Raw genomic sequence first — 15,637 nt, 5'->3', positions numbered from 1 at the left:
ACTCAGAATATAGATATTAACTTTTATACAGAAACACCCTCAGGTTTTATCTAGTCATAAAATTATTTTAAATAATGCAAATAAGTGAACAATTCAAATTAGATATTGCAAAGATTATTAAAATTTCAGTTTCTTTTTGGTGATAATACATGTCTGGTGATGCTTCTGCAGGTTCAAAATTCTTAAAGTAATTATTGGTACTCAAATTATTGGCCTTCCTGAAAAACTTCTATATAGACAGAGCAATATTCAACCAGAAGCTCAGTTAGTCCTTTCCCATTGAGACATCTACACTTGTTTTTCCATTTGTACTCCCCAAACACGAACTCTCACATGGATACCACTGGACTATTTCATTAGGAAAAGTGGTAAGGATATGTCCTTGAGTTGACTAGATATAATGATTGTATTTTGAAACAACTTAGAGAAACTACCAGTTAATCAGTTACATGGATGAAAGAGTGTTTTCTTCAGTTTTGCTTTTGATAGTGACATACTCTTACTGCTGTATTATATATCTATATAGAGATACATACACATTAGTATCTAGAGAGTGTAGCCTCAGGATTAAAAGCATGGGCTTTGGAGCAAAATAAGTTCAGATCTCAGCTCAAGATTTATTGTCTGTGTGACTTTGGGCAAGTACTTAATCTCTGAGGGTCAGTTTTTTATCTATGAAATGGGGAAAATAATTATATCCACAACAATAGAATTAAATGAGTTATGCATAATTTGTATTTTTCTTCTGTGGTCAGTTCATTTATTTTACTGGTTTATTTTTTTGGTTCAAATGTCTTCATGTTTTACTTATTGACTTGTAACTGTGTTTTGTATATAATGCTAATAATTTGTTTTATTTGTTGTGAACAATGATTCCTAATTCATAGACTTGTATTCTGTTGATGACATTTTAAATGTTCAGTTTTAGAATTTTGGTGTTGACAAAATTGCATTATCCTCTCCAGATTATTTCCTCCATTATACATCATGTTAAGAAAGTCCTTCCTTATCCAGGGAGCAGGTATATATACATATGTATAAATATATATATTTCTTGATTTTTATGCTTCAGTTTTACATTTATTTCTTCAATTCATTTGTAATATATTTAGTATATTATGTCAGATGACATCATACATGAACATTCCTCCAAATAATTTGTCAATTTATCCAGTGATATTAATTGAATAATCCTTCCACTTTTTCATGTTTTTAAAAATATTACATCCTAATTTTTTTTAGGATTGACGTCTAGACTCTGTTATAATGATTCTCTGTTACAATGATCTTTCTGTTAATTCTCCTGTCAGTTCTTCACTGTCTAACTTTTTCTATGCTTATAGCAGGCATTACCATCTGGTGGGGCCAGCTCTCCTTCATTACACATTATTAAAATTTTGCAGTTGTTTTCAGATATGCTTTAGAATTTGTGTAATATTTTGAATAATTTTTATTTTTATGTTTTGAAAAATAGTACATACACATGGTAAAACAATGGACAATAAATAGAGTAGAAAGCATTCCTCTTAACCTTGACCCCTATGTTTTCTTCCCCAGGGGCAAATTACTTAGTAGTTAAAAATCCTGTGCTGGAGACAGACTATATGGGTTCAAATCACAGCTTGCAGCTGTTAGCTATGTGACCTTAGGCAAATTACTTAACCTCTCTGTGCCTCAGTTTCCTCATCTTGAAAACGGGGATAAAAATTTTATCTAACATATAGAATTGTTTTGATGATCAAATAATAGAAGTAAACCATTTAGAACAACGCCTGCACCATTATAAGTGATCTGTAAAACTTAGCTACTGCTATCACTAGCACAAGTTTCTTGTAAATCCTTCTAGAGACAGTTAACGCAGATAAAAGCAAAGCACATGTGCTTTACACAACAAATGGAAGCAAACTGTGTACATGTTTCTGTACTTCTTTTTAAAATAATAATAGTAGATCATTGAGTGTCACAGACCAGGAGTCTGGAGTTCTGTCTTGTCCAGCAAGAGTGAACACAGAATTGAATATGAAAGAGGGTAACATCTGGGAGGAGACAAGAGCCCCAAAACAGGCATTTCATCTCTGTATTTATTGAGCTCACAAGATATTACCCACGTGGTGAACATGAAGAAAACAAGATCTTACACACGTGAACATGAATGTGGAGAAAACAATCAGACAGTAATCAATGTGTGTGTAAGAAGCAAAGGGTCTGGGGGGCAAGTGGAGTTTGTGATCAAGGTACATTGGTGCCAGATGGAAAGTAATTCCCTACAGGTGATATAACAAGTTACTCATGATCCCATTACAACATCTCCCAGCTAACCTTGGGGGTTTTTGCCCTGTGGTGGCAGCTTTCCACCCTAAGCTTTTTTTCTAATCCATTTAGATAGTAGAACCTATTTCTCTACAGTTCCCCCTTTTTTGTTTTTCTTCATCTTCTTAAAGTTTACATGTGAGGACCATCATGATGAGCTTCTGATTCTTCTTTTGCTGTCAGGTAGTTTGGAGGGGGATTGTTTGTGGAGTGGCTTCAGGATAAGGAGTCAATGAAGAGGCTTCTACCATCTTGAAAAATGGGAGTGGTGGTCACTCATTCAGAGTCATTCTCTGGAAGTCCTGGTTGATTGGAAGAGTTTCAGGGGGTCTCCACCATGCCATGACACAGCTTCACCAACCAAGAGGGAATCCACAGAGGTCGGGAATCCGAAAGAACACAACATATCCTCGATCCCAGGTGAGAAGTTTGAATCTTCTACATTTAGAAGAATGTACCTCAGCTGTTATTAGTCCTTGAGGGTCAAGATTTAAAAATTTAAAAGTGGTCATAGCACGATCAAGGAGAAGTTGAGATTGTACACAACCGTGGGTAATCCCCCCTCCCTTTTTTAAACATATTTTTAAGTTTATTATGTCCTCATTCTACAATTGCTTGGCCTTGTGGTTTATAAGGAAATTTATCTGCCATTTCCTTCTGTCTTTATTTCCCATATCATTCCCCCCTGAACAATTTTGGCCCCTAAAATCTTTAAGGTTGTTGAGGGTGGAGCATCTTCTCTTCTGGAACTTCTTTCTGCTCAATAGGGGCATAGAGATGTCCCTACCTATGGGTCAACAGTGCTCAGTATATGGGGAAGGTATAGGGGAGTTACAAAAGGGAAATACAATTCAGGGGAAATGGAGCCTCCATGAGTAGAAAATCATCTGTGTACTGGAAGTCATAGCAGCCCAAGAAGAGTCACAAAACTATGACAAAATGACTCATGATTAAAAGATCTAATTGACAAGGAAATTCACTTATTTCTGTGGCATATAACACTTCAATAATCAGAATTTCAGGTGATAGATGACCTTATACCAAAAAATATTAAAACTAGGATTTGCATATAATCCCTAGAATAGTTAAAGCATTTACTCAAATGTAACCTAAGGCTTATTATATATTGGACAATGCTTCCAGAGTAACATAACATACCAAAGAAGCCTAATTGGTCAAAAAGACTTCATTTACAATTTAAATCACGGGAAATTTGTTAAAAAAAAAAAACAACAAAAAACATCAGACCCAAATATTCTTAGTTTCTCTGCACTAAGAAGCCAAAAGCAGATAAGCCTTGTTTAGTAATCAATGTATTAGCATCCCATCCCATTTAGAAAAGGCTAGATGTCCGATGAATTCAATCTCAATTTATCATGCAAGCAAAGCTTTTTAGGTTGCTAAAGCCTTTGAAAGCTATCTTAACAATTACTCATGTAAACTAAGAGACAGAGTTAACCATTACTTTAAGTCATAACATGAGCTTATTTGACCTTTGATAAATGGGTCTATTTCAAGCCAACAAACTTATGTTTGGGACCACCTAAGACCATTTGTTCCCCATGGTTAATTTTTACCTGGTGGGGAATTCTAAAGTGGGTGATCTTTGCTCCTTGGCATCTAGGAGACCATGTTTAAGGGTTGGGAAAAGGTTTCTATAGCTAATAATATGGCTTGCAGTTCTAAATGTTGGGTAGAGCCAGTCCATTATATAATATATGTTCCCAATTTTCCAAAGGCAAGAAGCATTGTGAGTTTTCCCTGAGGTGTCTGTAAACACCGCAGAGCATTCTTAATAGGTTGTTGCATGGGGTAAGGATGTCTTTGGAGGGAATCTTTTGTTCCTTTAAAATATTAGATTTTTCCCAATCACAAAGGGGCCAGTCTGTTCTCTGGATGTAGGGGTGCCGAAGGGGCTGGCTGACAATAAGGAGGCATAGGTTCCTTGGAAAGTTTTTTGATTACTTTGACTGGGTCTATATCTTTATAAACATCATCTGCATTGGGGGCTGGGGGGTGGGGGAAGGGAATGGCCTAACGGACAATAGACTGTGTAAGTATAACCTCAGGCAGAACATTGGTGCCTTCTGTATGGCGTGCCTTTAGTGTTTTACCTATTCATTCCCAAATGTCCAGGTCAAAGGTTCCTTGCTCTGGAAATCAAGGGCAGTATTGCTGGATAATCATTAATAATTTAAGGATTGCTATATGAATGTACTGTTTCTGTTCTAGGAATAGAGAGTCACCCATAATGATGCTCTCAAAAGTTCGGTGGCAGCGAATCCTAATATAGTTTCACTTTTCTCTTACCTCATCAGGAGAATTTGTAGTCATGTGCACTATTTTCGTTCTTAGACCTCTAGCTCTAATGCCGCGTTCTGCAGTCCTTGAGTTAGGTGGTCTTCTCAGCCAGGTCGGCTTCTAGTCACATTGCCTTAGTCGGGTCAGCTTTTCTTCTGATCACCTCAGGTTCTAATCATGTTGCCTGCTGTCACGGTGACAATTGAGATCATTCTATATGAGCATACACTTACCTTTTCTTTTTAAATAATTCATAATCTACTATTGTATAGATGTATTATTTATCGAAACAGTCTGTTGCTAATGAATATTTATATTGTTTCTAGTCTTTTGCTAGTACAACGTTGCAATGAATTATTGCATCTTCATGTACATGTATACATATATTTGTTGATCAATTCCCAGAGGTGGAATTGCTGAATAAAAGCATGTGTTCATAATAAATAGTAATAAATCTTTTGACTTGACCTCCCCAGATAAGGTATTAACTTGTACAGCATCAGTGCTGTGTCAATGCACTATTGTTAACACAAAAGTCTATGAAGCTTGGTCTTTGCTAGTGTGGACAGCAGTGTCTCACAATTTTAATTTGCATTTGCTTACCTATGGTTAAGGTTGATTTCTTCAGAAAAGATTTAAAATTTATATTTATTTTTAATTGAATAGTGGTAAGGATATGTCCTTGAATTGACTAGGTATAATGACCATATTTTGAAACAACTTGGAGAAACTACCAATTCATCAATTACATGTATCAAACAGTGTTTTCTTCAGTTTTGCTTTTGATAGTGACGTACTCTGACTGTATTGTATATCTTATAGAGATACACATCGGTATCTAGAGAGTGGTATCTAGTCAGTGAATGTCTTTTGCCCATTTTTTATTGGAGATTTGACCTTTTATATGGATCTGTAAGATCTTTTTGAATATTAAGAATATTTGGTTTTAGACATATATGTGACAAATATATTTTCCCAATCTTTCATTTGTCTCTTCAATAGTTTATTAATTTTTTGTGTGATGCAGACATTTAAAGTTGCTATGTGGTTAATATTTTTTTTTCTGTGACCTCTGGATTTTTTTTTTTTTAATGTTTATTTATTTTTGAGACAGAGAGAGACAGAGCATGAACGGGGGAGGGTCAGAGAGAGAGGGAGACACAGAATCTGAAACAGGCTCCAGGCTCTGAGCCGTCAGCACAGAGCCCGACGCGGGCCTCGAACTCACGGACCGTGAGATCATGACCTGAGCCGAAGTTGGACGCTTAACCGACTGAGCCACCCAGGCGCCCCTGACCTCTGGATTTTGTTATTGTCTTTTGACTTTTCTTTTGAATCATGAGCTTGGTAGTAGGTCACATCTGTTGTTTTCTGGATGTTTTGTGTGCTATTTAGGAATGAACTCAAGAAAATGAAGTGTTAGGAATAATATGTTCAAGCTGTGATAGTGATCCAACCCAATTTAAAAGGTTTGAAAGCATGCCACCAGAAGGTTAAAGTAATGGAGTCAGAGGAAGGTAATCATTATTGCATATATCTGTCATGAGAATAAGTTTAGTGTCCTGTGTACATGAGGCTGCTTGCTGTTGTAGTGTCCAAAATATGGCCATGAGATAAAATTTCCATTTTGTCCCACTTGATAACTTCTTTTCTTTGGGCAAATTACTAGAAGCGGAATTTTGGATCAAGGAATAGACATATTCTTAAGGCCTTTGACACCTATTCATATAGTATCATCCATAATTTGTAGAAATTGGGAATAATAGATGAGAGTCCCTTTCCTAGACCCCTTGTTGAATTAAAAAAAAAAAAAACTCTTCTAATTTGCAGGTGGAATAATAATCTCATTAGTGGTATAATTTATTTAGTTGCTAGTGAGACAAAAATGTTTTTGCTTATTGTATTTTTTTTAGAAAATGAGTATGTACTTAAATAATTTATTTTATGATGTTTGACTTTTGTTATGGATTTATAAATGCTCATTACATACAGTTGCCCCTTGAACAACTGGATGGAGCTGCACGGGTCCACTTACACATGGATTTCTTTCAATAAATACAGTACAGTACTGTAAATGTATTTTCTCTTCCTTATAATTTTCTTAACATTTTCTTTTCTGTAACTTGTTTGTTATAAGAATACATTATATAATACACATGATAACATACAAAATTTGTGTTAAAACAACTATATTACCAGTAGGGTTTTCAGTCCACAATAGGCTATTAGTAGATAAATTTTGGGTGAGTCAAAAGTTATATGTGGATTTTTGACTATGTGGAGGGTCAGTGTCCTAAGCCTTGCATTTTCAAAAGTCAACTGTATTAAGGTTATTAATCCTTTAACTGTTATCTAGAATAATGAATATTCAACAATCTAAAAGTTCTTCTAGATTTTAAAATATATGTACATAACCTACTTATACTTGGTTTTTACATATCATTTTTCTATTTTGCTTTCTTACATTTAAATGCCTATATAAATATAAATGTGTACATAAATGTAAATAAATGCCTATATAAATATATATTATTTCCCTTTAGATTTGAGATAAAAATATGACTAAAAGAATATTAATTTATGGTGGCATATTGTTTTGAAATTTATTTTAAAAAATTTTTAATGTTTATTTTTAAGCACACGTGTGAGAGAGACAGACAGACAGAGACAGAACATGAGTGGTGGAGGGGCAGAGAGAGAGGGAGACACAGAATCCAAAGCAGACTCCAGGCTCTGAGCTGTGAGCACAGAGCATGACGTGGGGCTTGAACACTTAACTGACTGAGCCACCCAGGTGCCCCTTGAAATTTATTTTTTAAAAGTCTGTTAGAAGTTTTATGTAAGGTTTGGAAGTTATCCTTCTAAACTTGTTTTGAGGGAAAAAGACTTTTTGCCTCTGTAATGTTGCTTTAGATGATTTACTTTCAGAACTCACTTATGGGGCACCTGGGTGGCTCAGTCGGTTAAGCCTCTGACTCTTGATTTCAGCTGAGGTCATGATCTCATGGTGGTGAGATCAAGATTGAGCCCTGTCTTGGGCTTTGTGCTGGGTGTGGAGCCTGCTTGAGATTCTCTTTCTCCCTCCCTCACTGACACTCCTTTGCTACTGCTCTCTCAAAAACAAAACCAAACCACACAAAAAAATCCTCACCTAAATAAGACAGCCATATTTTGAAGCATGCATCTTAAGTTACTTACAAGAGGAAATTTCTGCTGCCTTGTGTTCAATTACTTCAATTTACATAGAATTTTGTAACCGGAAGATACTTTGATGTGGATTTTTCATGTCATTGAGCACATTCAGTGCTCTCTTAAATAATCATGTTAGAAGTCTGTATAACTCAATTGTTTATGTTTCACAAAAATATGCCTTGATGCCTTTTCTTGTGTTCTTTTTGATGCTGCCTCAAGGTTTCAAGGGTCAGTTTGTCAAATACAGTAGCAAGTACTATTACTACTAATATCTAATAGGTATTATATAGTCACACGGTGCCAGGTGTGTTCCAAGTACTTTCAGGGCATTGTCACCTAATACTCACCAAAACTCAGTAAAGTGAGTTGTGGTTCCACCTCCATTTTATAGACAAGAGTATTTAGACAGAGGGTAGCTTGCCTAAGATCATTCAGCTAGAAGAGCTAGGATTAGATCTGAAGAGCCCCAAGTGAATCAGAACATTGTATTTTTATGAAAAATCTCCAGATTTGTTAATACTGGTAACTAACTTAAGTAAATTTTAAATATTGTGTAAGTCAACAAAATGCAGGCCATAGACAAAATATCTGCACACTGAATGCAGCCCTTGGCTATAGTTTTGTGAGTTCAGATTTATAGGATTCCTTACTCATTTATATATTTCAGGTACTCCTGGCTTTGCTCAATACCCCTGCCTTTCTGGATTTTTCTGTGGGTCATTTATCACACTCTGGTCTCTGTATTATTAAGTTGGGCTTGTTCACTCACTTTTTCTAATTTAAAAGGACAAACAGTTGCTTCTGAAAAGGAGAGAGAGGAAGAGACAGAGGGAGAGACATAGAGACAGAAAGAGACACTGTGGGTAGTTGAAGTACACTGAAAGAGTATGATCATATTGTTCTGAGATGATCAGAAAATCTCATAAAGAAGCAGTTCCTTCCCTCTTATTCCCTTTAGAGGTTCTGTGGGCCTAAATACTGCAGTGCTCTATCTCATTAGTGAAGTGCATTATGTCTATTGCAGGGTTCTATTATCTCTCATCTCTATCCTGTTGTCTATAACCTCCTATTAGAGTTAGAAATCCCCTTATTTGAAATACCTTCCCCATGCACTTTCTTGTGTAACATTGGTCACAGTTATGCTTTTTTTTTTTTTTTTTTTTTTTTTTGCATCTATATTGCTAGTGGTACTGGTCTTCACATTTCAGCTGTGCCTTACTTAATTGGGCTATTTCATTTGAATCCTTAATCTTGTCAGTTTCTTGCCATCCTGCTCACAACATCCAGCTGAGAACTCAGTCCCATCAGCTCTCTCCTCTCTGAGTTGACATGGTTGAAGTGCTCTAAAGGCAAGGGATGCTTTTATTCCAGAAATAGAGAGAAACTTCATGAACTGAAAGGCTGGTGTGTGACCTGCAAAACCCAAAATGGGATTGACTAAACTGGGACATCTCTGCCTCTTCATGCTGCACTAAAATAGAATATATTCATCTGACCCCATTTGTAGTCTGCTGTTTGAGTGATATTGTGGTAAGGACTACATACTGACAGGGAATAAAATCTAAAAAATCACCAGAATTTGAAAAAGATATATATTGACGGAATTCCTTTAAAGAGATAACTGATGATACGTCACAGTTGTCTAAAAGACATCATGATTGAGGATTTACCTTTTATTATAGTTTAAAAAAAACCTTCCCTCTTAGTTTTTACAAAAGAGCTCCTTTGAATCATACAGTGCTAAGCAGCCAGATGTATCATATAAGTTATATTTTCCTGTATTTTCTAAGCTTTCCATTTATATTTGTTCCATAGGTAGGAAAAAAACGTTTTTAAGGCCAAAGGAAAGGAGTTGAGAATAAAGCAGAAAGGATATTGTCAAGGTAGCCTTACCTCTTGTCACCCACATCAGGATTCCCCAAACAGCCAAATGACAAATTTTCCATCAAGAATATTTTTTAAATTTTTAAAATGTTTTTTTTTTTTTAACTTATTTTTGAGACAGAGAGAGACAGAGCATGAGCAGGGGAGGGACAGAGAGAGAGGGAGACGCAGAATCCGAAGCAGGCTCCAGGCTCTGAGCTATCAGCACAGAGCCTGATGCGGGGCTTGAACTCATGGACTGAGATCATGACCTGAGCTGAAGTTGGACACTCAACCAACAGCCACCCAGGAACCCCAACATTTTAAATGTTTGGGGGAAAAATATTTTGTGACATGTAAAATTATATAAAATTCAAATTCCCTAAAGTTTTATTAGATTTATGTGTAGTCTATGGCTGCTTTCATCTTACAACTGCCCAATTCAATAGTTGCAAAAGAGACCATATGGCTCTCAAAGTCTTAAATATTTACTATCTGGCCCTTTTCAAAGAAATTTGACCCTTCAATCACAATAATAATTTTTTATTATAATATATACATCTTAATTAACAAAAATCAATGTATTTTATCGACTGCCAACACACTCTCTAGAAGTTCAGCTAGAAGTTTTTCCCAAAATCATTAATTTACATATATTTGCTGTGTAAAATTATTTTCAGCCTGTCTTCACAGTATTAAAGCAAGCCCATTATCCCTATTTCCATCTATATTTGTTCAAAACCCAGGGTATGCCTTGAGTGACCATCCGTTTGCTCTACCTGGACTTTCCTGCTCAACATTATTACTTGTCTTTGAATCTACTCAAAATTTGAGATGACATTACTCTGTGGTCCAGATCATACATCATCTTGATTCATTTCAACAGCATGATAATTTCATGTCTTCAAGATCAGAAATTGGTCAAAAAGTTGTAATGTTCATTTATTTCTCATTAAATAGTTTCCCAAACATTACTTTGCTATTACTCCCATGTTCTTGGTCTTCCCCTGAGGGGAAGAAACTGAACAATCCTAGGTCTAGATCTGGTTTTGCTTATGTTTGGGTTATGGGATACAGTGTATATAGTGTAGCAGAGAATTACAAATTCTCAATTCCAGGAACTGGAGAGGTATCCTACTTTTCTATTTTTAGGGGCTAAAAAGGCAGAAGTTTTGGCAGCTGATGGAATTATTTACATCCTCCTGGAGGGATAATTCTTACCAGAAAGTAAAATTTTTATTTTTATTTATTTATTTTTTAATGTTTTTATTTATTTTTGAAGGAGAGAAAGACAGAGCATGAGTGGGAGAGGAGCAGAGAGAAAGGGAGACACAGAATTTGAAGCAGGCTCCCGGGTCTAAGCTGTCAGCACAGAGCCCGATGCAGGGCTCGAACTCATGAACTGTGAGATCATGACCTGAGCCGCAGTCAGACATTTAACTGATTGAGCCACCCAGGCGCCCCCAGAAAGTAAAATTTTTAAAAAATGCCTTAACTAATCAATAGAGGGAGATTAGCCCTCAAGAACCTGGAATATGGAAACTTAGGGAAATTTGAATGTACTAGTCTTCCTTCCTAGTGCAAACATGCAAACATCTCACAGGAAAAAAGAAAAGGGCACACTAATCTTTGATGTGCCCTGTTTTGGAACAATGGCCGTAAACTAATTAGTATTATCTATTGTAATAAGAATAAAATAATTATATAGTGTGGTAATAGGAGTTTGGGGTTTTCTTTAAAATTTCCCATGGAAATTTGGCAAGTTCTACTCATATTTTAAGTTCAGCTTTTGTTGTGCTCCTTAACTCCCAGGCAGAACTAATTACCTTTTCTGCTTCATAGCATTTGGTTCAGTCATAGTACTTAGCGTTTTGTATTACAATTTATATTTCTGTCTTCTCAAAAGGATGTAGAGATTCTGGAAGAATATATGGTATATATCTGCAAAGAAAGGGATCCCACTAAAATGTTAGTAACTATCAGCTTTGGATAGTGAGAATATTTGTGATCTTATAAAATAAATTTATTTTCTTTTTGTTTATTTACATTTTCTGTTTTTTTCTAATATTTTGTCATTTTCAGCAAGTATGTATTGACTTTTTGCCAATTATTGTTCTAGGTATGAGGTAATATGTAGTGAGAAAAACAGCAAAATCCTTGTACTCATGGAGCTTATATTCTTGTGGGAGGAAATAGACAAAAAAAATGTTTAAAAAAAAGAAAGGAAGAGGAGGAGGAAAAACAAGAGGAAGACAAAGGATGAAGAGAGAAGAAAAATAAAAGGTAGTAAGAAGAGTAATAGAGAGTGATCAATAATGGCTATAGATCATTTGGAGGTGAAAGCAAGCTAAAGGTTGGTTCTTAATGGGGGAAATCTTGTTAAATAGGGAAGAATGTATGGTATATGGAAAATATAAGCGTATTTGTAAGCCAGGGATTTCTTAAATACTCTTTCTGGCAATGAGCATTCCTCTCCAGAAAAATTGTACTAGAAACCTCAAATACAAGATGTGTCAAAGCCCTTCCGTTGTGGATAGTGGTGATGGGTGGAGATTAGATGGAACCCTGGTCTCTCAGTCTCCCTCAGACAACTCCACTAACTGCCTTTGACCTTATAGAAATGTAGAAAGGTAAGAAACAGCCTGGTGACTATAGTTAATAATACTGTCTTGTATATTTGAAAGTTGTTAAGAGAGTAGGTCTTAAAAGTTCTCACAAGAAGAAAAACTGTAACTATGGTGATGAATATTAACTAGATTTATTGTGGTGATAATTTTGCAATTTATTCTAATACCAAGTCATAGGTACACCTGAAACTAATATGTTGGTTATATCCAAAAAAAAAAAGGACTATTATTTGTAGATTTTCCAGAGGAAGTGGTAGAATGTATATAAAGGTATATATTTAAACTATGAAAGAGGAGTTAATCATGAGTTAAAGTGTTGGTAGAAATAGGTTAGGATGTTAAGAGCACAACTTTGAAAAGGAGACAGGACATAGTTCTTTGGCAGAGAGAAATAAATATGAAAAAGGAGGAAACTACAGAAATATTAGGATAATGTCAGTGGTGGATTAGAGTCATTTTAGCCCTGTTCACATACCTCCAGAACTTACCACAATCATCATCATCATCTTAAAATGAGGACTTACTTGCCTTAATATTATTTAAAATGTGAATTAATGACCTTTAGGATATTTTGTGTTTATCAATCCAAAACAATATGATATAATTAAAACCAATGTGCTTGTTTGCAAATGAAGTTTCAAGACTTGGACCTTAGTCCTCCCAGCTAGCCAGATCACCACACTATGCCACTTCTGTTTCAGGGTCAAAGGAATGGGAAAAGAGAAGACATGTTGGATAGCTTTATTTTTCTCAGGGGAGTAGATGGTTGATTCATAGATTAAGATTTGTGAGTTTGAAAAAGGGAAAAAAGATATCTAGAGTGGGAGTGAAAGGCATAACATAAATAAAATGAATTTGAATAATGTGGCTTAAAGGAATTCTCAGCTCTTACTATTAAGTGCAGCTACTTTTTTTACTCAGTTTATTCCTTATCAGTAGTCACAGGTAATCATCTTCACTACTTCCCTGAAAATTCACTTATTTAATCTCAAAGTACTAACTTAACTATGATCTTAAACTATTGCCATTACTATTTGCATTTTTTTGTTTGCCCATATGCACTATTAATCTACCACACTTAAAAAGGCATATAGTGTTGAACCATTTGGATGAATACCAGAATTCTTATGGAAGGAAATTTCAAATATAGGTTAGAGATAATGGAGCCCCTTTAATACACAGGGAAGAAGTTAAGAGTTGGATGTGACGAAGAATCTAATGTTCTAGGTAGGTTATTACTGTTAATATAGATTCTGTACTGGGACCAGGATGATAACAAACTATTACGTGTCCATCCAAGGAAGGTAATTGTTAAGTCTAATGATTGCTTTAGGGAAGAATAGGATGACAATTGTAAGGTGAAATCTATGCTTCTACTCTGATACAGGTCTAGGACTAGGAATTTAGTAGGTGCGATAGCTCCTTTGCTGAAGAACACTGCTTATTATCCCTGGAGTCGGGAGGTAGTTGAAGGGACTAAGTAACATCTGAGTCTTTTTTTTTTTCTCCACTCAGTGAGAAACAGAATTCGACTGCTTCTTTCAGGGGAGAGGACAATGTAATTTAGCCAATTGTGGAAAAAAGAAATAATAAAACAGTTGAATCAGAAATAAGAGGCAAATTATACATAACAGTAGGTCCACCCATATAAAATCCCATCATATTTAGAAATAGACATCAGCCTTTCCAATTTCTTGGTTATTCACCTCCTTATTCCTGATGAAGCTTCTACCTTCTATGGCCTAGGGAGCTGGATTCTCTCACTGAAGTGCTTTAGTTAAACCAAATTTCACAGGAAGCTTCTAGGCCTAGTCTACTCCCCATTCCTTATCAAGATCATCAGACTTTCTTCTTTCTCCTCATGATATCATAATGGGTGTTATGGATTGAATTGTGTCTCCTCTCCTCTCCAACCCTCCAGTTTATATGTTAACATCATAACCCCTAGTGCTTCAGAATGTGACCTTATTTGGAAATAAGGTCTTTGCCGTAATCAAGTTAAGATCATTAGAGAGAGTCCTAATCCAATAGGACAGTGTTCTTATATACGAGAAATTTGGACACAGAGATAGAGACACAGGGAGAACACAATGTGAAGATAAAGGGAGAGATGAGGTAGTGCATCTGCAAGCCAAAAACAAAAACAAAAAACCTCCCAGCAGATACCCAAAGATGGCCAGCAAGTCACCAGAAGCTAGGAGAGAGGCATGGGGAAGATCCTCCTTACAACCCTCAGAAGGAACCAGCTCTGCTGAAACTTCAATTTTAAACTTCTAGATTCTAAAACTTTTGAAGCAACAATTATCTGTTGTTTAAGCCACACAGCTCATGGTATGTTTTTACAGCAGCCCTAGCAAACTGATATACTGGGGAGAGCAATTTGGTAAACAATTCTTTTCTTAAATAATAAAAACATGTAACAAAGGCATTACTATTATCCCAGACCTTTCCTCGTTCTTAACAACTGAAGACCCCACATACATATGAAGGTTGGGGGTGAAGAGTGGAGTCGAAAACAGGAAATATTGTTGAAAATTTGTACTAAGAGCCATTATACTCCTCAGGTTACCTCTGCCACCTCACACAAGTATGCAGCATCCCAGATAAAAACAGAAGGCTTATTCTCTAAGCAGGTGACCCAGAGAGGCTCTGGATTAAAGGACAGAAAGCACATCTGATGGGAGAGATGAGTAACTGTACTAAAAACTTGAAGAGTAAGTGAAAGTGTATGTGTTGAATGATAAGACAATCCCATTCCCACCAAAATTCTTTCCATCTTCAACTCCCACAAACCAGGGTTTCTGTATCCATCTTCCTCCAGGGAAGAGATTGTAAAGTTCTCTTTGGAATCTCTTTATCCCAAGAGAAAATATCTACAGTTTCTTATAATTGGGCTTCCCTCAATGAAATGGCTAAGTTCATATCTGATTATAGTGAAATTAATGGTAAATAAGTCTAAGAGATTCAAATTAGCCCCTTAGTTCCTCACTCTGTAAGTTAAAGAAAAATAAAGGGTCATCAAGACATTTGAGAAAAGTCTCTTACATGACAGGCAGAGACCAAGAGAAAACAATCAGAAAAACAGAACTTGTGAAATAAACTCCAGAAACAATGCAGGACAGATGGATACATAAACAAGTTCTGTACTATCCACAGAAGGATCATAGAAGAGTTGCTTAAAAAAGAAAAAGGTAACTGTAAAAAAAGGGACAAATGGAATAAGAGAGGTCAAAAATATGGTAGCAGCAATATAACAAAATTAATATATGTAGAACATTGAAGACCTTTTTCTGAAAGTAGGAACAAAAGCAGTGGAAAATAGAAGAGAACATATTTTTAAAAAT

General features: G+C 35.7%; 1 long non-coding RNA gene across 2 annotated transcripts in view; it reads right to left on the bottom strand.

The window, feature by feature from the left end:
- Positions 1-2,222: 2,222 nt before the first annotated feature.
- The window catches only part of LOC122238402, a 51,446-nt gene continuing 38,031 nt past the window's right edge, over positions 2,223-15,637 (bottom strand). For both annotated transcript variants that reach the window (XR_006217316.1, XR_006217317.1), the window contains 2 exons: positions 4,621-4,798; positions 2,223-2,785 (listed from right to left, as the gene is read on the bottom strand). This is a non-coding gene — a long non-coding RNA (uncharacterized LOC122238402). The remainder of the gene's footprint in view (positions 2,786-4,620; positions 4,799-15,637) is intronic.

The sequence above is a fragment of the Panthera tigris genome, chromosome B2 (genome assembly GCF_018350195.1).
Source record: "Panthera tigris isolate Pti1 chromosome B2, P.tigris_Pti1_mat1.1, whole genome shotgun sequence".
In the NCBI taxonomy this organism is placed as follows: Eukaryota; Metazoa; Chordata; class Mammalia; order Carnivora; family Felidae; genus Panthera; species Panthera tigris.
The sequence above is the reverse complement of the archived record's forward strand: the minus strand, read 5'-3'. Positions and strand labels throughout refer to the sequence as shown.